The 21606-nt window shown below is 37.3% G+C and overlaps 1 long non-coding RNA gene across 5 annotated transcripts in view; it reads right to left on the reverse strand.

The window, feature by feature from the left end:
- The window catches only part of LOC116666334, a 623984-nt gene that overhangs the window by 170014 nt on the left and 432364 nt on the right, over window positions 1-21606 (reverse strand). For all 5 annotated transcript variants that reach the window (XR_004323130.1, XR_004323129.1, XR_004323128.1 and 2 more), the window contains one exon: window positions 112-208. This is a non-coding gene — a long non-coding RNA (uncharacterized LOC116666334). The remainder of the gene's footprint in view (window positions 1-111; window positions 209-21606) is intronic.

The following is a 21606-nucleotide window of genomic DNA, read 5'->3' on the forward strand; positions in this document are numbered from 1 at the left end:
AATCCATGGTATTCAGTTATAACAGTGAAATGAAAATTAAAAAGAGCAACTTCTTCCTTTCTTATTACTAAACAACATCCATCACAAACACATTACATGTTGGATTTGTACCTGGTTATTATCCTGAAGGTGATGAACCTGTGATGTTTTGGATCAGAAGGAATCTTGGGACTCATCCTCTCCATCAAGCCACTCTGCCCATCCTGTTCTGTGTAGACGAAGAAAATAACAACAAGAAAAGTGAAGTTACTGTCCCAAGGAATCAAGGAGAGGAAAACACAGTGCATAGAGCTTTCAGTGTAAGACACACTGTTTGTGGGCGTTGTGTGTCCCAAATCAGCCTTATCAGCTGATTCCCTGAGGTCAGGAACTGTTTGAACTTTCGCTTTTCTTTTTTCCTCATTATGCAGCATAGTACCTTACACTTCGTAGCTGCTCAATAAATATGTATGGCATGCATGAGTAACTGTTGATTAAACACCAAGCTATTGAGCAAGTCAGTGGCAGAGTGTGGTCTTGAGTCCAGTTTTCCTGCCACCCAGACCCCATGCTTTTCATGGTGCCACAAAGCCATCCCTAAGTGCTGGTTTCCAAACTCAGGAGCCTTCCTGTACACGAAGGGCATGGAGAGGCTGAAGAAAGAGGCAGATAACTCCAGATTGGTAAGTAAAACATTTATTTGCCTCTGACTGACAAGGTCCAGCTCTCTGGTCAACCAGAGGTCACATCCTCTCAATGACCTCTTCCAATGCCAACTATGAGGCTTTTGAGAGTGGTGAGTCCTGTTAAATTTACTCCTAGGAAATATGCACTAAAAAAGACGTCTGTTTTATTTCAAGTTAAAACTTAGTTTCTAGATTTTTGGTGATACCTGATAATTGTCTGTTCAATGTATCTTTTGAAGTTATACTTCCTGAATAGTTTGACCAGGGTAAAATCTAGAATCACAATCCAGGCCAAGCACCATGCTCACAGTGTTTAAGCCAATTAAGAGACCGTCTCAAAAAGATCATTAAGATTAAATAACCTCTAATATCACATTCAGCTTTTACATAACATAGCTTTTCCAAAACATTGTTTACATTAGATTTTTTTGGAAAAAAAGTGAGGAAAATAAAATTAGGAACATCATATGTAAAGGCTTATTCATTATTCATGATAGTAATAATAATAGAAAGCTGCAATTACATAGCATATAAAATTTACACAGAAGATTTACATAAATAAGATTATGATGATTAAATAATATATATAACCAACTTAGAACAACACGTGGCACACAAGGAGAATCAAAAAGGTTTGCTATCCCCATATTATTATTCATCACAGTAATAATCACACTTGGAATTTAAAGTTAGTAAGCCAGAGGTAAAAGAATCAGAGGGACTGAATTTGAAATTCAGTTCCCCCGTTTCAACTTGGACATAACTGCATGGTAGAAAATAACCTTTTCTTGCCACAGCTTGTTGGTTAAAGCTCATGGGTCTGTACACAAACTGTCTCAGCTAATACCGTTGAAATTTTTGTTGGAGGTTTCCAGAAGAACAGTGCCTTAAACAAGCACTTTTCAGAAGTGTATTTTATGGAACAAAATTGTCTTGTGATACTCATGGAAAAAAAAAGGGAAGAGGGTACAGTGTCCATAATCTCAATTTGAGAATTGCTCTACAATTTATTCACCTGTTGTAAATTTACAGTACATGTTAACACATCAATGAAGTCCTGCACCAGACACTTAAAAAATAAATTACACTCTGTTTAATCCCACATTTATTCCCAAAGCCCTGAACACAGAACACTCGTGAGCAGTCTACAGAACCAACTTTGGGAAACACCACTTTCTCTGATGCTAGGAGTTATAGATACATTGGCAAATTATTGAGATAGATAATGAAGAGCAAGGTAGACCTGTATTTTCCTCTTAAATTCTACAATGTATATTGATACTTGACCTATACATGATTATCTTTGAGAGTATTAAAGGCTTTGTTAAAGGTTTTGAGCTGCAAAAATGAGCATGAGAGTTAAAGTGAAATGCTGGACTAATGTCAGAGAGTCTAGGTTCTGGCCATAATTTTATAACTAACTGCATCTTTGTAGCAGTCTTGAGTTAGGGTAAAATCTTATCCCTGCCACCTAATAGCTGTGTGACTTTGGACAAGTCTCAGAGCTCTATGAGCCTCTACTTACTCATCTGCAAAATGGGGATAATAATAAATACCTTTCACAGCTGTTACCAAGCTGAATGTGAAATGGAGCTAATATCACCTACTTAGAACAGTTCTTATAAGGATGCTAATAATGCATGAATAGTGCCCCTCGGAATCAGAGCATCATACATATCCAGTAAATTTTAGTTATAACTTTAGCGTTTTTCATCTTCACTTTTCTTTATCAGTAAACTGGATTTGATACAGACCTACCCACCATTCATTCCTTCATTCACTTATTCATTGTTTCTTTTTTCCTTTCATTAATTAAACATTTGTTAACAATCTGCATATACTGGGGTAAGCACATGGCAGAGATGAATATGGTGTATGCCTGGCATTCAAAGAGCATACAACCCAACAGAGAAGACAAATGTGTATAGGATACTCACAATAGAAATGGTTTAGGGCCGTAAGAGAAGTGTGTAAGAGATGCTAAGGGGGCACAATAAAGGGGGTAAATTACTGCTCAGAAAGGGAAAAAGGGAAGTGGAGAATGTTTCAAAGAGAAATAATCTCTGAGTTGGTCTTTACAGGTTGAAGAGAAGTTCATAAGGCAGATCATTAAAGTGAATATTTATTGAGCCTATAAAATATGCAAGGCATATGAAGAATTATAAATCTAAGTGGGAAGCAGGGCGTAGACTGGAATCCCCATCTGAACCATCTTGATAAACATATTCTAGGAGGTGAAGGTCTGCTTCATCCCTAAGTGCCCCGCATAAGAGCACTAACATCACAATGCCCTTGGTTATGACAATTTATCATTCTCACTCTGGGCTTGTTTTAATGCTGTCCCAATATATTGTGTGACCAAGATTTAAGAAAAAAAATTCACGGCATTTGAGTAAGAGGATACTTATGAAGATGGGATAAATTCTTTACTTCTCTGTGCATTTCCTATTGCCTTGTCTTCATTAACACACCTTTTTTGAATTACAGTTGTCTTTAATATATGTTATGTTAGTCCATTAGTCTAAATTTTAGCATTTTTATTTTAAATTGAAAAAAACCTACATTCTCCCTTTCAACTATGCTGAATATACAGCTTGTATGTTGTTGCTTTGTTGTTGTTGTTGGCTTAGTTTTCTGAGAAAGGAGAATGCCCTCTTTGTGCCAGGTACGTGTAACACTAATTTTAGCTCATGTCTTCCACTTCATTGAGATGGAAATTAGATTGGTTTCATTGGTGTATTCCTCAAAGGGAATTAACATTTCCAAGGAGTTCACATTCTAAAGTTCCCTTTGAGTTCTGATTTCTTGAGTCTGCTGTATGTTCATTCCCTGGTCTGAGTCCTGCCTCTACTCACGGGAACTCTCCACACTTCCTCTCCTTTCCAGGAAGATTTGAGGGTAGTGGTGAAGAGCTCACATAGCAAGTAACAAATAACTTAGCCAGGTGTCAAGGCACTCACCTGAACAAAGGGTCTTTTCAATAATGTAGCCTACTGTCCTTAAAAGACAACTGCCTTCATAATTAACACTTTCCACTTTCTGTTAATTGCTTGTTTTTGTACTAAAAGGACCTGTAGACAACTTCCAATTTTCCAACTTATTCATAAATTCTTCTGACAAATGTTGACTGAGGACCTACTATGTGCCAGGCGTATTTCTTGGCACTGGTAATACTTTAGGAACAAAGCAAACTACCTACTATTAGCCTTAGTTTTTTTTTTTCTTTTTTTCCCATTCGTAAAGAAGTTAAGGTGTTCTGCCCATTTTTAAATCAAGTTGTTTGTCTTTTTGGTATTTAGCTGTCTGGCCTGTCTATATATTTTTGATATTCAGGGCAGAAGACCTGAATAGACATTTTTCCAAAGAAGATACAGATGGGCAACAGGCACATGAAAGGATGCTCAACTTTGCCAATCATCAGAAAAATGCAAATCAAAACCACAACGAAATATCACCCTCACACTTGTCAGATGGCTATTATCAAAAAGACCACAAAAAAACAAATGTTGGTGAAAATGTAAAGAAAAAGGAACCCAAATACATTGTTGGTGAGGAATAAACTGGTGCAGCCACTATGGAAAACAGTAGGTCAAAAAAATAAAAACAGAACTTCCATATGATCCAGCAATTCCATTCCTGGGTATATACTTGAAGAAATTCAAAACACTAATTTGAAAAGGTATATGCACCTAAATGTTCATAGCAGCATTATTTATAATAGTCAAGATACGGAAGCAACCTAAATGTCCATCGACAAATGAATGGATAAAGAAGATGTGACATATATATGAAATGGAATATTACTCAGCCACTAAAGATGAAATTTTGTCATTTGTAACAACATGGATGGACCTAGAGGGTATTATATTAGTGAAATAAGCCAGAGAAAGACAAATAATGTATGTTATCACTTACATGTGGAATCTGAAAAAATAAACAAATAAATGACTATAACAAAACAGAAACAGACTCACAGAACAAAGATAACAGAACAAACTAGTGGGGAGAGGGAAGTGGGGGGGCAAAATAGGGATAGGGGATTAAGACGTACAAACTATGTATAAAATAAATAAGCAACCAGGATATATTGTACAGCATAGGAAATATAGTTAATATTTTATAATAAGTTTAAAGGCGCATAATTATAAAAATATTAAATTGCTATGTTGTACATCTGAAACTATTATAATACTGTAAATAACTATACTTCAATAAAGAAAAAAATTACCCAATTGATTTCTATTGTAACTTAAATGCTATGGAAATAACAAAAAGTTTCTATCCAGCACATAATAAAATAAATCTTAATTAAAAAAAAAAAGAAGAATGAAAGTATAAAATAGCTACTTTGAATTTTTGTTGTAAGGGTTAAATGAGATCTGTACATAAAGCACTCAATAAAGTGCCTGGCACGTTGGTTGTCATCAACATCACTGTCATTATCATCATCATCATCATCACCACCAAACTCAGCAATAACATTAAGGGGAAGTTTAAACTTGGTCAGAAATGTGGGGAAAACATTCCTTACATTCTACCAGTGGTGGTAAGGTGATTGTGATTAAGAGACAGATAATAAACAAATAACCAAAACAATATTATTACAGAATATGTAAATACTAAGAAAACGAAGCATGAAGAAGTTGATAGGGCATGGGAGAGCTAGCTACGTGAGAACAAATGGTACAACGAGACGTTTATGACACGCCCAGGAAGACTTCACAGCACATATAACAACAACTGTAAAAATCAATGGGACAGAATGCTTGTAGGGATAATCTTTCCTGCTTGATAGAGAGTTATATCAAAATGTAGTTATAGAAGAGTTTAAATCTTTAATTTTTTTTTCTTTTGGGACAGTTTCTTTTTGCTTTCTACGAAAAATACAATTCACTCTAAAAATGAATGATACAGTTATCACGATGAGTATAAACACAATGACAGGCTCCAAGACATACACTGAATTTGAGGTGAGAAACCTGCCATGCAGTGGCAGTCTTGCAATCTCAGACACAAAGTGTTAGAAATCTACATGATGATGATGATTGCAAAATGGCAACCTACCAAGGAAAGGCACAGCCCATTGCCTTCAACAGCTTCTGGTGCCAATGGGAACAGCAATAATAACCACCACCACCCCTCTTTCTTCCCAGAAGCGATTTTCTTCTGGTCCATTTGTACCTCCTATAGAACTTGTACAGCAAGAGAGAATTGACAGACTGGGTCCCTGGACCCAGGGGTGCATTTAGAATGAAATCTCTGCCCACAAGTGGGAGTTAAGAACAGAGGCTGGTAGGTTGATTAGCTGGATGAGAGACTCCTGTTGATAGTCTCTGACCAGAATCTCTTCTCCACAGCTTAAGGAATGGAGGTGAGGAAGAGCATTAGAAGGGTCTGCTGTTTCACTAGATCACTGAGCTGGCTGTAAAAACGTACCAACATGCCTGTGAAAAGCGTTCTAGCGTACAGACAAGACAGAGCCACAGAAGTCTTTTTCCTTAGTGCGATGCTTGACTGGCTCACTAACAGAGACCCCACCAACTTTCTTCCATTACTTCCATCTCCATCTCAGTCTCTTCCTCCTATTCCTCACCTCCACAGGCTCCCTTGAAACCTTGCTCTGAGGCCCATTATGTCCTTAGGCAAGGGAATACAGGAGCCAAATTCGGTACCTTAGGTGACTCCCCAGTAAGTTGCTTTCACTTTCCTTCCACTGTAATCCAGCGTCCCAGCCCTGGGAAATAAACTCTTATTATTGGCTACAGTTCCCTTCTTAGACCGCATTTTTAGGAATATTCTCCCCATCTTTCTCCCCAAGCCTGAGCGTCACCGTTATATTACTGCTGCTGTTGTGATTAGTAGCAGGAGTAGTAATATTTATGTGTCAAACATGTATTATGCCCTTTATACATCTACGCTTCATTTAATCATCACGAAAAATATTCACAGTAGCTATTTTTACCTCCAATTATTTTTTTACGTATAATAACAAAGGAGCAGAAAATAAATTACTGACGAGCTAATAAATGGAGGGGCTGAGATTTACATCCAGGTCTGTGCAATCTAAAGCTTATGTTTTAAGCAGAACAGTATCTTGACAAACACCATACTGACCTACTCTATTCTTCTATATTATTGTCTCTAGCTCTCCCTAACACATAGGGTCATGCTACATGATCTCCGACCTGACTCCTGCCAAGTTCTCTCTTGCTTGCGTTACTACGTACTGTTCCCTGTTGAGAATCCTTATTGTGGTAACCTGTTCCTCTACACTCCTGGAATGTGCCTTCCTGACATCTACCAAGGGCCAAAACTCCACGTTCTTACCGCTCTGGAGAGAGCATTCTGCCCTCTGGATTCCTTCTCATTGTGCGGCTGCAGCACCTTCACAGTGGGTGTCTGTTTCCCAATCTGGTCCCTGCCTGTCCTTCCTATTCCTCTGCCTGCCAAGTTTAGTCATCATCCATTGCATGGCATACACAGAGTTGGTGGCCAAATTCAAGGAGAGGGAAAAGCCATTTTTCTCCAAGCAAGGTCAGAGAGAAGCAATGCCCTGTGATCATACTTCAAAAAGTAAGATTAACAAACTTCTTTATAATTAAGCACAATTTTAATTGCCTAGTCAAAATTGTCCATTCATTGTCTTCATCAAAGTCCTTCTGAGATAAAATCTCTAATCTCTCAAAGAAGGTCTGGTCAGTATTCCCCTAAAATTCCAGACGTCTAAGCCCTCTTAGGACATGCCTGCTGCTCAGAGTTATCCATACATGGTATTACTAAATGGCTTCCTTCAATTAATATCTCATTAATTAACTAAATTTAGAGGTGTGTCTATTACAACTCCAAGCTGGTTTATAGTTCCTAGATTATTCATCTCTGCACAAAAAACATTGTTGTTGTTTTTACAGTATTTCAGAGAGTTTCAAATGTCATCTCAAAAATTTAAAAAGTATCCTCTCATTGTAATTGCTTTAATCCCATTGCTGAATTTCCATCATTCCTGCCACCTTTTATAGTGAAAAATCTATAATACTGAAACTTGTTTACTCACTGATTTTAAATTATATAACAAGTAGACCAAATTAGCATATTCTCTACAAAACGAGTACTTTGCAAGGTACACTGAGGAAGCAAAGAGTGGTAAGAAATAACATTTAATAACATTTCTTACAAACTATATGCATTACTTGGCACTTTTTATATGTTACTATTTATATTGGAAATCAATATATCTGGGGTCTGTGTGAAGCTACCAATTACCTGTGTATGGAGGTGGCAAATATGGCCACAAATCCCCCAAATCTGTCTACTTCCCCTTCTGCATTGTGTTCTCTTATTATCTGTTCCAATAAGAGAACAGAGATCAATTTTTTACTCTCGAATTTCTACTGATCCTGTAGCTTGCTTTGGCCAATACATGTAGCAAAAGTGATGTGATGCAAGTTTTAAGCTGAGGCTTAAAGAGGCCTGGATGCATCTGCATTTGTTGTCTCAGAATCTTGAAACCATTCTGCTGTGAAGAAGTCTGGGTTGAAAAATCTGATGGAGAGAGAAAGGTCCAGCATGCTGGCCACTCCAGCTGATTCACCAGCACACTGAAGTTGCAAGAGTGAGGTCAAGGAAAAACAGCAGAACTACCGATCATCACACAGAATCATGAGAAATAATACATTTTTGCTGTTTAAAGCTACTAAGGTTTAGGTGTTCTGTAATGCAGCAAAAATAGCTAAGAGAGAGATTGGCATCAGAAGTGGGATGCCCCTGTAACCAAAACTTAAAGCACACGGCATTGGTTCTAAGACCAGGCAACAGGCAGAGATAGAACTGGAAGAAAGAAAATTATTTAGTGGAGGCTGCATTATACGTGATATACCCAAAGAAACTGCATAAAAATGCAACTAATGAATTTAAGCTATTCAATTTTGATACTGCAGTTGGAATCAGACACCTGTGGACACTGCAATAGAATTGAGTATATTTTGCATGTGATAGAAAGGAGAATGATTTGTGGCCAGTGAGCCAGAAATTTACCAAATTCCCTAGTAAACTGTGAAAAGTTGTAAAATATGGCCAAATCCTTCCATGCCTACTAAACAAGCCTCTTTGCAATATGATTTTGGCCTTTCTTTCATCAGTATGTGGAGTCTACCTTTTGACCTCTTGTATCTGGGCTGATCTTGTGACTAGCTTTAATCAAAGAATGTGGAGGAAGCCATTCTCAGCCAAGGCCTCAACAGGCATTGTAGCTTCTTTCTTCTCATAAGCTGAGATCACCGTGTTGTGAAAAAGAACAGGATGAAAGACTATGGGGGTAGAAAGAGGTTGGTCATCTGGGCAGTTCCGGGCTTCCCATCTGATCCATCATATGACTGTGGTTGCATGAAATGTGTGGAAAAACCACCTAGTCAACTCACAGAATCATGAGAAATAACAAATTGGGGATTTTTTAAAGCCACTAAGTTTTGGGGCTCAGTTTGGTGGTTTATTATACATTTATAGGTAATTGAAACACCATGTGATATATTGTGAAAGTACTTAGCCTTTCTCTATCTCTAACTCATTTGTGATAGAGAAATGAGAATATCAATTTTACCTTCTTTCCAGGGACACTGAGATAGTTAAAGGTGATCCTGAGTATTTGAATAAAGCTGAATAAAAATGATCTCACCAAGCTGCCTCTTATATCTTTCAAAATTAGTTTTCATTCAAGGAATATTATTCAACTGTATTTAAAAATCTTGGCTACAAATTTCTCAGATGAAACTTCTGAATCAATAGTTAAGGAAGTGGTAAGTAACTCAGGATCAGGGGAAGGGAGAGAGCGAGGGAGGGAGGGACAAATAATAAAAGGAAAAGGAAAGGTCAAAATTAAAATTAAACTATCAATCAAAACAGAGGCCATAACTGAAATAAATAGACTTTTTTTTTTTGCAAAATTACGAAGTTTGGGATGGGTTAAACCTTGATGTCACAGAAGCAAGCACAGATATCAGTGTTAGAAATATTTTAAAGGATACGGGGTTTAAAGTTCCTATACAAAACTCAGGCAAGTGACTGTGCTTGGTTGAATACAATCAGGAATGAATAATTTGCTTTTTCCATGAATAATATATTTTATTTCCATGCAGTTCAAAATGCTAGCATTTTCCTCTTTTGCACTGAAATATGACAGCTCACGCAGAAAACATCTCATCAGAGACTTTCATACTTATCTAAATCAGACTTCTCCATGCATTGGTCTCAATTAGACTGATCAGCATCTCCTGTGGTGCTTGATGAAAATGCATACTCCTGGTCCATTTACACTGACCTACCTCATCTGCATTTCAGAATGGGTACCCACATTTGAATTTTTAACTTTTTTATTTTAGGTACCAATGTCTGAGAACCTCAGACTTAAGCTCTAAGCTCCTCAAGGGAAAAAAAAATCATGTTTGACCTTGTATTCCCAGCCCTTGGCGTAGTGCCTGATATATCCATAGGGACTCAATGATTTTTTGCAAAGATGAGTGTTTCAAAGAGTGAATGATGAATAAATGACATATATAGTTCTAAGATTTGAATAATGCCATGTCCTATCAATCACTGCTTCTATTTATATTATACTTAAACTATACTTTAAATGGAGCCAAATCCATATACTGTTTAAAACGACCAGACATGAACATATATCTGAAGCTTTATTCATTTGCCTTTACTCTTAAGTTCACTGATCTTCCTTCCCAGATTCTGCAACCAGCCCTGCCTGACTGTAGTCAGGGAAATTTTTAGATATACAGCCTAATACTCTGGTCCCTGCTCCCGGCACATGATAAATGGCTAACACACAATTGTTGAAACTGTTGAAAGATTGTGTTTTGAAAGTTTTGCTGCTCTTACTTATTGCTTGTTATGAGTACTTGGGCTTCTATTCTGATAACTGAGATTTTAGTTATTAATCTTTTATTCTGAAAAATGTTCTATAGACTCCAGTCCCCTTTCATGGGGATTTGTCAAGTCTTTTACCGAACTCCTCAGATAAGACATTCGACTGACACATACCCAACCCAGTGTGACTTTCTTTGAACTGCTGCCTGACTCGCTTGCAGCTGCCTTCCCAGCACCCAAATGGTGCCTATTCTAATGTGGCCCACCTCTGTGATCTTCCCATCAGTCTTCCCTGAAGGGCTGTTCCTATGGCCTGATCCCATTGCCCATTCCTATTTCCTCAGAATACCGTGTTCTGATTCCATCCACCATTCAGAGGTCCAAGTTCAGATTCTGGCCTCCTGTGGGCCGAATTCTTCCACTGACATGGAATATCATCACATTCTGCACTGACTGTTTTTATTCATTTCCAGTCCATGAACTAGAGAGTAATACTCCTTGCAAATCATGAAAGGCAAGGGAATAATTTCTCTAATTTGATTTGAGAGCTGAGAGTTTAAACTAATTATAACCCATTTTTCCTTTCCAAATGGGTTTAGAATTTCAAGTCAGCCGGAACTGGACCTGAAACCAGCTCTGCTACTCACACCTCAAAAGGTACTCCTCTGAGTAGCAGTTTCACCTGTAAAATGGGAACAATACTAGGGTATCGTCTTTGGACTGATGTCGGAATTCACTGGGATAATGTGGTCTGCATGGTTCCATACACAGTAAATGCTTGAGAAATGGTAGTATTATTAGGACTATCTGTACGGATCCTTTCCAGGAGATCATCATCTTATGTACGGCAACAGGGTGTTAGGAAAGTGTGGGCATTTTTCAGTATCCTCTAAGATAAGAATGCGTCTGGATCATCTCTGGTGCATAGCTTCTCTTGCCTAAAAATAGAACACCTTCTGCTTTATGTCAGAAACTATCATTATTCCATTAGCAGCTTCGCTGAAAGCCACAGACAACTCGGCAGAACCACTGTGTCTGCAGCTTGCTCTTTGACCCCCTAAAGGACCACAGGGGCTGAATTTCATTCCATTTCCTAGTACATCAAACCACACATCACTTATAGCTTTCTTTCTCTTTTATATCTCCTAACTCATTAATAAACATATTATACACACATATTTACATACATTGCTCCTTCTACATAGGAGAAAATCACAGGAACCAACATGACCATGCTTATGATTATTGGTTAATGTATGCATTCATTTCAAGGAAGTGACTGATTATAAGAAGCTTACAAACATATGAAAAACAATTTATACTGGTTGGGGAATGTTTGGGTTTCTCCATGTGAGTAGAGAGACAGATGACAGCCCAGGCTACCATAGATTGATAGTTTGCAACTATTAAGTAAATACTAATATTTGTCCCTGATACAATGCCTAATTCAAAAGGGAGCTGCTTCCACTGCCCACCCCCCCCAACAGTAAACGTCATGGATTTGACTAAGCAAAGAAAGAATTTAAGGCTTAACAATGGTAAAGTACAAATAATGATGATAAAAATAATTGCAGCTTACATTTACTTAGTATTCACTATGAATCACCCATCATATTAAGGGATTAACATGTATGAATACACTTAATTTGGAGAAACATTAAGCAGTAAATATTATCATCCCACTTCATAAAAGGGGAAACCTGTGATGCTGAAAGCTTAAGTACCATGACCAATGTCCCACAGCTTGTGGGTGACAGAGCCAGGATTTCAACATGGAGAATCTAGCTCCAGAGCCATGGAATGAGCATCCATAATGCTCAAGAATTGGAGCCAATAAATTTTTTTCTGGGCCACACAGTATGTATTTTAGGCTTAAAGGATCATAATGTCTCTATCGAAACAGTCACTTCCACTGGTATAGAGTAAAAGCAACCACAGACAATATAAATGAATGAGCTTGGCTGTAAATAAAACTTTATTTACAGAAATAGGTGTCTATTCAGCCCCTGAGTACACTGAGCTTCATTCTTGAAAGCAACCAGCAATCTGTCAGAAATTTGACACTAAAAGCGTTTCATTCATAAATGAAGGTTCTGTCTCTCCTACTCTCTTGCCAGACCTCTCCTTTGGCCTGAGGCAATGGAGGCAATGCTTCCAAAAAGAAGAAGCTGGAAAGTTTACTCTTTTTCCGTATGGAACCAACAGACTCTTAACCTGTGACCAGCAGCCCTTCAGCCTAAACAAAACTGGGTCAGAGTGAATATAATTGCTCTATCACCTGTTTACTCTTTCACACTTTGTGTGTGTGTGTGAACAAAGGGAGGCAAAATAAGTGAATAAATGTTCTTTCAAACTGAAATCCTTGTATGCCCATCCCAACAGCAAGGTAAAAACAATTCTGACAAACTTTGAACTCACTGTCATTTATTGCATCAGAACTACTCAGTAATTAATTGATCACTATCTATTACAGTGCACCGTCTCCTTGTAAGTAATAATAGTCATTACTAAGGGGAGAGACTCTATCATTCAGTGAATGGATATCAGAGCCAGACCACCTGGTTTTAAATCCTGGCTCTGGCACTTGCTGACTGTACAGCTTTGGGCAAATTAACTCACTATTCTGTGTCTCAATTTACACATCTATAAAACGAGGACAATTATTAAACTCATACAGTTTGGTAAGGATTCAGTAAGTTAATATATGCATGCTATGTGCTTGGGAAAGCACCTGGTACAGAGGAAATACTCAAGAAACACTAGCAGTTTTTATTAAAGAACATGGAGAAAACAGTTCTGAATTTTGTTATGTTTTAAATTAAGGAAGTATTGATTGATTTCATAACTCAGACAAGGATCTTTCTTGAATGTTATTGTGAGTAAGACCCCAACTTAGCTTTCAAGGAGTTTAAACTCTAGTAGTCATTCAAATTCTCAGCTATTTCTGGAAAGTTTTAGGAAATGATGCTCTGGTTACATGAAAATATTACAAGCATAGTTGCCTTAATTCTGCTTCCCTTCCTTCTTATATGCCACCAGCATCTATCAAAAGCCTCATGTGTGTACTTCCTAAATACAGTAAGGAAAACGTAAAAAGGTATATCTTAAGTGGAGGAAGGACTAGAATATGATGATTCTGGAGGGAAATATAAAAATAAAAGCTATCAGAGCAAAAATTGGGGAACTGCAATACCCAATGATGATTTTCTTGGACTGTAGTGAAGACTGTGACAGTGCGATAGCCTCATAACCCTCAATAGGTCAAATTCTGTTGACTTACAGTCTAAGTGAGATTCACAGTTTCCACGTGGAACTGGGATCTAGTGGCATTAAAAAGTTTTTGTTTGTGCTAGTGGTTAAGAATTATATCATTTATGGTTATCATCAAAAAATCTACAAATAATAAATGCTGGAAAGGGTGTGGAGAAAGGGGAACCCTCCTGCACTGTTGGTGGGAATGTAAACTGGTGCAGCCACTATGGAGAACAGTATGGAAGTCTCTTAAAAAACTAAAAATATGGTGTGTGAAGGGATAAATTTGGGGGTTTGAGATTTGCAAATATTAACTACTATATATAAAAGTAGAATTTATAAAACCCCACAAATTTATTTTGTATAGCACAGGGAACTGTATTCATTATCTTGTAATAACCTGTAATGAAAAAGAATATGAAAATGAATATATGTATATATGTGCATGACTGGAACATTATGCTGTACACCAGAAATTGACACAATATAACTGACCATACTTCAGTTAAAAAAAAACTAAAAATAGAGTTGCCATATGATCCAGCAATCCCACTCCTGGGTACATATCCAGAGGAAATTCTAATTTGAAAAGATACATGCACTCTAATGTTCATAGCAGCACTGTTTACAATAGCCAAGACACAGAAGCAACCTAAATGTCCAATGACAGATGACTGGATAAAGAAGATGTGGGGGTGTGTGTGTATGTACACACACACACACACACACACACACACACACACAGAGGAATATTATTTAGCCATAAAAAGTATGAACTTTTGCCATTCACAGCAGCATGGATGAACCTAGAGTCTCATACTAAGTGAAATAAGCCAAACAGAGAAAGACAAATACCATATGATACCACTTATATGTGGGATCTAAAATATGATACAAATGAACTTATTTACAAAACAGAAACAGACTCAGAGGAATTAACAGATACAAACTACTATACATAAAATAAATAAGCAACAAGGATTTACTGTGTAATGCAGGGAACTATATTCAATATCTTGTAATAACCTATAATGGAAAACAATCTGAAAAAAAATACATAAGTGAATCACTTTGCTGTACACCTGAAACTAACACAATATTGTAAATCAACTGTATTTCAATAAAAAAGAGGCTGCTAAATGCTAAAAAAAAAAAAAAAAAAATTATGCCATTTACAACATGTGCAGTCTTCAGTAAGAACCATAACTTCAGTAAGTTGATTTTCTCATTTGTAACATAAGTATTAAAATATTTGAAATATTAATGGCTACCTCATTCTGTTTTTATACAACGTCAATGAGACATTTCATGTCAACTGCCTAGCAGAAGGCTAGTTCATACAATAAACCCAAAATATAGTGTTTATTGTTATCCTATCTTCCTCAAGGGCTCAGAAAAATCTGCTATCCAGAATCTTTATCACAAAGGGGTATGTTCTATATTATTCAAATCAGTTGAAGTACCAAAGGAGGCATATTGGGGTCCAATGGACACTGTGGCAGCCTTGAAAATGTGCAGCTCTGATCTTCTGCTGTGGGGAGTATAACTGATTGACAGCTCCAGCAGCTGCCCTTATAAATGTGGGGGTTTATCCCCACATTCATGCCAAGGCCCCACTTCCTGTGGGCTGTTCCCAATCAATAGCTGAGCATGATGGCAATGCTAATGCAGGTCCATCCCATAAGGCCCAGGATTATTTTAACAGATATCTCTGGCTCAAGGATTCCTCATTAACCTGGCTAAATCTTTCTTAGAACTGCCTCCAAACTGAGACTCTTCCTGCCTTTCCTCCCTCCTCACCCTCTCCTTCTCAAGTGTCAGAACTGCACAGTGATGTGAGGTTCCCCCTTCTCCTCTGGATTCCCCACCCTTTTATCCTTCACAGAGTTCCCCCCCAGTGAATGTCCTACAGTTTAATCTCATCTTGACAGCTGCTTCTTGGAGGACCCAAACCCACACAGACACCACAATTTATTTATACAGATTCCTGACCTGTTAGTATTTACCTACCTTACCTTCACTCCTGCTTCCCTTTATCAATCTTGTTCTATTGATTATTTAATATAAACCTAGCCCACTGGACATATGATACAGATTTTTCAAGCCACTGAATTCAGCTCTAATTCCCAGCTAGAATATTATCTCTCTTCCTCAAGTCTGTGCTTCTACAACTTTCACCAGCAATACCACTTCCCCTCACACCTTGTGAGGGTCCGCTGTGAGCACTGGTGCTTCCTTTTGCAGACTGCCCAGTGACTGCCAACGCTCTCGAGGAAGTCTCTCTTGACCTTATGGTGACTTTTGAAATGGTTTGTATAAGTAAGGTAAATAGTCAGGATCTACCTTATTTTTTAATGGTACTTATTAAAAGGGAGACCTAGAGAGACAAATCTTTTATTGCTAGATCTTAGAAGGAACTTTGCAATTTCTTTTTCCAACCTTGGCTTTTCCAAGATGAGGAGCCTGAGGACAAAGAGATGAAGTGACTTTCCCGAGGTCATACAAAGAATAGAGAGGAGATAAGAAGGAAAACTGTGCTCCCAAATAAATAAAGAGCATCCATAGCACAGGCAGCAACTTTATGAAGACCTCCAGCATCCCACAACTGAAGGAAATGGAAAGAAATCTGAAGATGACATGTAGCGACAAGAGTTCTAAAAGAGGAAAGAATATGTGATTTTAAGAGGTTTGGTTTAGAGGGAAAAAAACTTCTAATAAAACTATGATTCAGAATAATGTTCTAGATATTCAAGTGCTTAATAAATCAATTTTAGAAATCAAGGGATCTTGTTTGGACATTTAGCTACAGGCTCAAATATAATGATGTGTGTGTTCTGATAGTCATCACATGCAAATATAGCTACACTGGCCTTCCAGGTAAGGAGAATATAATTTAAGTTAATGAACACTATTTTTTCCCCTAACAATAAAATTGGATTATTTATCCTCAAAATGTTATTTTTTTTCCTATCAAGAGTAATGAACAAAATATCTTTCTTTTCTCTGGGGGCAGGAGAGTTTATCTTTTAGTCTTGGCCATATACAGTTGTATACCTCAATATTAATTATACACAAGCACCAGGAAATTTTTGACAGATGGACAATACGTTTAATCACTTGATGTTACATAGGTTACTTCCATTTCTTAGATCAATAATCTACAAAACCTAACAATCATATCACACATAGCTGTCGGTAAACATTTTTGAATACACATTTCCCAATAAATATACACTGGCTTATTTATAAATTATGTTCAGGTACTAAACTGATTGAACATATGATGAATATTATAATACATAAGCCAAAATAGTACTTTAATGAAGAATAAAATAATTAATATTAATATAAGGTCTAATACTTTATGTCCTCTCCCTCATAGATCATTTTGAATACCTTACTTTTTAGACCACTGTCTATTTCATGAAAGTAGAAATAAAAATTCTCACTGTTTCATCAAAACAAAACTCCATTTTATTGTCTTCATATTCATATTTCTATCAGAATGCATTCAAACCATTTTTTCTGCTATTCTAGCTCTTGACAATTTCTAGATTACCTGTATATGCTATATCTCCCAACATTTCCCAACACCAAGGCTTACAAAGAGGTGGGCAATGGTGAAAATCAAACCTCTAAATATATTCTGTATGGCCTAAACAGTGCTTCTTAAATATCTTAAATCTCAAGCGCATAGGAGGGGAAAGATGCCATCTGACTACATGTTCCCTACCACTCTTTTTTAAATCTCATACCTGTCCTGCTTCACTCATTAAATATGGTGATAAATTCTTTGACATTCCCATTAGGGGAGAGTCTATTTCCTCTCCACTTGAAGCTGGATTAGCCCTATGATTCGCTCTGACTGATAAAATGCAAAGGAAAACGATGCTGTATAAGCCTATGATATATGCAGCTTCTATTTTCACACATTTTCCATTAGATTTCAGATGTCATCTGTAGGAAACCCAGGCCATATGGGGAAGCCATTTGCAGGAGAACCATTGTGCTCCAGTTGAAACCCCTGTCAAGCTCCTAGCTGGCAGTCATCACTATCTGTGAACCATTTTAGGAAGTAATCTTACAGTCCAGCTGATTCAAACCTCTGGACCACCATAGCTGCAGTTGATACTATATGGAGCCGAGGAATGACCCTACTGAGCCCAGCCTACCTACAGAATTTTGATTGCTATAATTCTAAGCCACCAAGTTTTGGATGATTTGTTACACAGCAAAAGAAAACCGAAGCATATCTTTAAGTGGCATGTGAATTTGTGATGCCTTCCCTATGCAAACTTCTCATTCCAGTGGGATTGGTCTGATACTAGGTTTTTAATCTGACTTCACATGTGCATTCTCCATGTCTTTGTCATCATATAGATTTTGTGCCTATGCACTTATGCAAATTCTATCCAACTGTCAAGGCACAACTGGTCACACATTTTAGCTCCCATGTCCTAATTAAGTAATCATGGATGAAATGCTTCATTTCCCTACCCCTCTCCTTGTTTGTAGAGGATGTATAGTAATAATACTTCTCACAGAGTTATTAGAAAGAGTAAGATATACTGGATGTAAAGGGCTTAAAACAGTGTCTGGCCCACAATAAGTACTCAGTGAAGGCGATTTATTATTGAAACCCGCTTCAAGTATTTATATAGACTTCATCTTCTTTCATTCCAATGTTGTTTACCTGAGCAATTCCACATTTCCAGAATTCTGCTCCCAAAGATGAGAATGAATTCCTTTCCATCCCTTCAAAAGTTGGCTGTAATAGATCACTGAAGAGAGTATCTATCAAAGAACTAAGGTTTATCCTTCAAAGTGGAAATATTTTGGTGAAGTTAAGCTCCATAGACAGTAGAAAGTCAATAAATATTTGCTGAATTAATTAATAAATGAGCAAACCAGAAGGCACAGCCGATGTTCAGCCAAAAATGGAAAAACAATCACTTCAGGTGATCTATGCATTATAATGTTTCCAATACTTTATATTTCATTCACAAATTGGACTATTTTACCAAATTAGTTATTTTGGGATGAACCCTGTGTTATGCCATCTTATGAAATATATAAACCATAAGTAAAAAAAGGAGTTGAATTTCATTGAGTCCACCATCTAAGGAATATTCTCAGAGTCCATGTGAGCCTCAGGGTTATTTAATGATGTTGTATAGCCTAAGATCAGGCCTGGAAGATGCTAATATTTAACGTACTTTCTAACTTTTGAACCTCACTTATATCACACCTCTCACTAAGAATTCTAGATACCCCATTGCCCTGGAAAATGAAGAACAGTAGAAGAGGTGACTCTAGAGGGGAGAGGCTAACACCCAGCCAAATAGAATGTCAACTTCGAAATATAGAGCTCTCTTTCTTAAGGACAGTAATCCACTCCTGAAAATCATATGTGCCTTGGAAAAAAATTCAAACAAAACAAAACAATACCTGGAAAGTCTTCTCATTATTTTATATAGGAAAAAAGTATATGTGGTATGCCTCAACACATTTCTAAATATGACCAAAACACATACACACACAAATGTCTTTAGAGAGTTAACAAACTATCATGTCAGAATATAAAATTCTTGGAATATAGATCTGTGGCTATCAAATAATTAACATAGTAATTTTTAAAATTACGTTTAATGCAATAACATTTCAGTTCTATTGTAATCACTTTCTCACTTGCTTGGCATACTTCTCTATTATTTTTATGACTGCTTCCTTTGGTTTGCAGGGGGTCACACTGTACAATTAATTCTTGGCAAAAACATGAAAGGCATTCAGGACAAATGCCCAGTGGTAGAGAACGTCTCACCTTGAATGTGACACTGTGATGCCTTTCTTAGCACCAGACACATCCAACTGATATGTTTCCTTTGTCAACACCCATCATACTTCATACTTTTCAAAATATTTATCACAACTTTGACATTCTACTGTTTGTTTTTGGAGTACAGCTCAAGGCTTTTTCCTAAATACCATTTTGTTTGAACGTTATATTTAACTCTGGGGACACAAATATAAATTTTCTGATGCAAACATAGGCTAATGTTGCAGCTAAGAATTTTGTAAGCTCCATGAAGTCTGGGTATTAAAAGCTAAGGGACACTATTTCATCAGGAAATAATAACTAAGGAGACACTATATAAGTCAGTACCTGTACAATATTGCTTAGAGTTATAAGGAGATAATATCTATACTGAAAATATGTAAATTAATGTGAATTTGTTTTTGCTTCCCAGCATCAATTCACCTTACTTTATAGAATGGTAATAACCATTCTATTTCATTTGGGAGAACCACTCCCCACTCACTGTTAGTCTGTGTGACTTGGGTGGGACTGACCATAATTTTAGCGCCCAGACAAGGCCAAGTATAATACATTAAATATCTGGTCATGATTCACATTCATGGAGAGCGATAAGTACATGATCCAAGCCAATATGATGATATTCAATTCCAGGTTTGTTTGTTTGTTTGTTTAAGAATAAAGGAAATATTGGAATTTTAAAAAGTCCTTTTCTTTTTTACTGGATTCCTAAACTATGAATAAGAAAAACTGGGGCTACTTCAGGGATAGAGACTGTCTAGGAATGGAGTCAACATAGAGAAATGCAAAACTAAGATGAGGAATCACCTAAGTCGAGCTGTTCCCAAAGTCAGTTACCTCTGGAGTTTTAAGTCATGTACTTATTTTTTTAACACAAGCCACCCTGACTCGGTACATCAGGCAGGATATATAAGCAAGACTGTTGTAAGTAAATGTAAGTGGCCCAAAAGGAAAAAAAGATTTATTTCTTACTTACAACTGATTAGGATAAGGCAACTGTCAAAGGAAATTCTTCCCCAAGCAGTGACTCAAAGATCCAGGCTGACCCAACATGTGTCCGGCGCAGTTACCACCAAAGGGGGAGAGACAGCATGAGGCAGCCCATTCTTAAGTACTTTGGCCTGGATGTGACACCCATCATGTCTGCTCTTGCTTCACTGGCTCAAACCAGTCATATGATTTTTGTGAAGACACATCTTGTGAGCAACATTCACTTCCACAAGATTGTTTTTGGATATTTTAAATTGAGTGTCCTGAATTATAAATATCTTCTTTGCTATAATTCCCTACTGGAAAGAGGACTGACGATGAAAATTATTAGGTTGAAATGTGGTGAAGAAGGTGAAACTGAGTCTCTCTGGAGAGCGTATGCCCTGTGTAAAACACTGGATAAATGCCTACTGGGATTCATTTGATGGATGTACCCTAGCACCATTCATCTTGTCATTTTCCAGAAATGATATTATTTGCTCAAACAACACAGCATTATGTACCTCAATCCAACATCCAGTAATCACCCTTTTTTGGTTCTGCACCCTAGCATCAGTCACACTTTGTAGCTGAGAAGTGACAATGGCAACCTGGACTCAGGTGTAAGGTATAGGGCTTGAAACTTTCATTCATTTTGATTAGCTCCTCTGTCTACTTTGTTGCCATTCTCAGCAGCACTATGAGCTTCTCAGCCACCAAGCCAAGGTATTATGCAGTTTAACCTTTTCAGCTCCATATATTCAGCAAACCTTAGGACTGTTTCCCTTCCATTCTGACCAATAGTACTCAAGCCCAGGCCCTCATCATCTAGCTCCTGGTTCAGTTCAATATCCTTCTTTTTGATCTCTTGAAATTGGGTTCACTTCTCTCTGACCCATCTGGTTCACACTTACCGGTCCAATTTTACACAAACACCCACAGTGTACTCCTTCAAATTATTTTGTTGATTTCCCAATGGGTCTCTTATTTTCTGCCAAACCCAATGTAAACTGCAGT

The sequence above is a fragment of the Camelus ferus genome, chromosome 10 (assembly GCF_009834535.1).
Source record: "Camelus ferus isolate YT-003-E chromosome 10, BCGSAC_Cfer_1.0, whole genome shotgun sequence".
NCBI lineage: Eukaryota > Metazoa > Chordata > Mammalia > Artiodactyla > Camelidae > Camelus > Camelus ferus.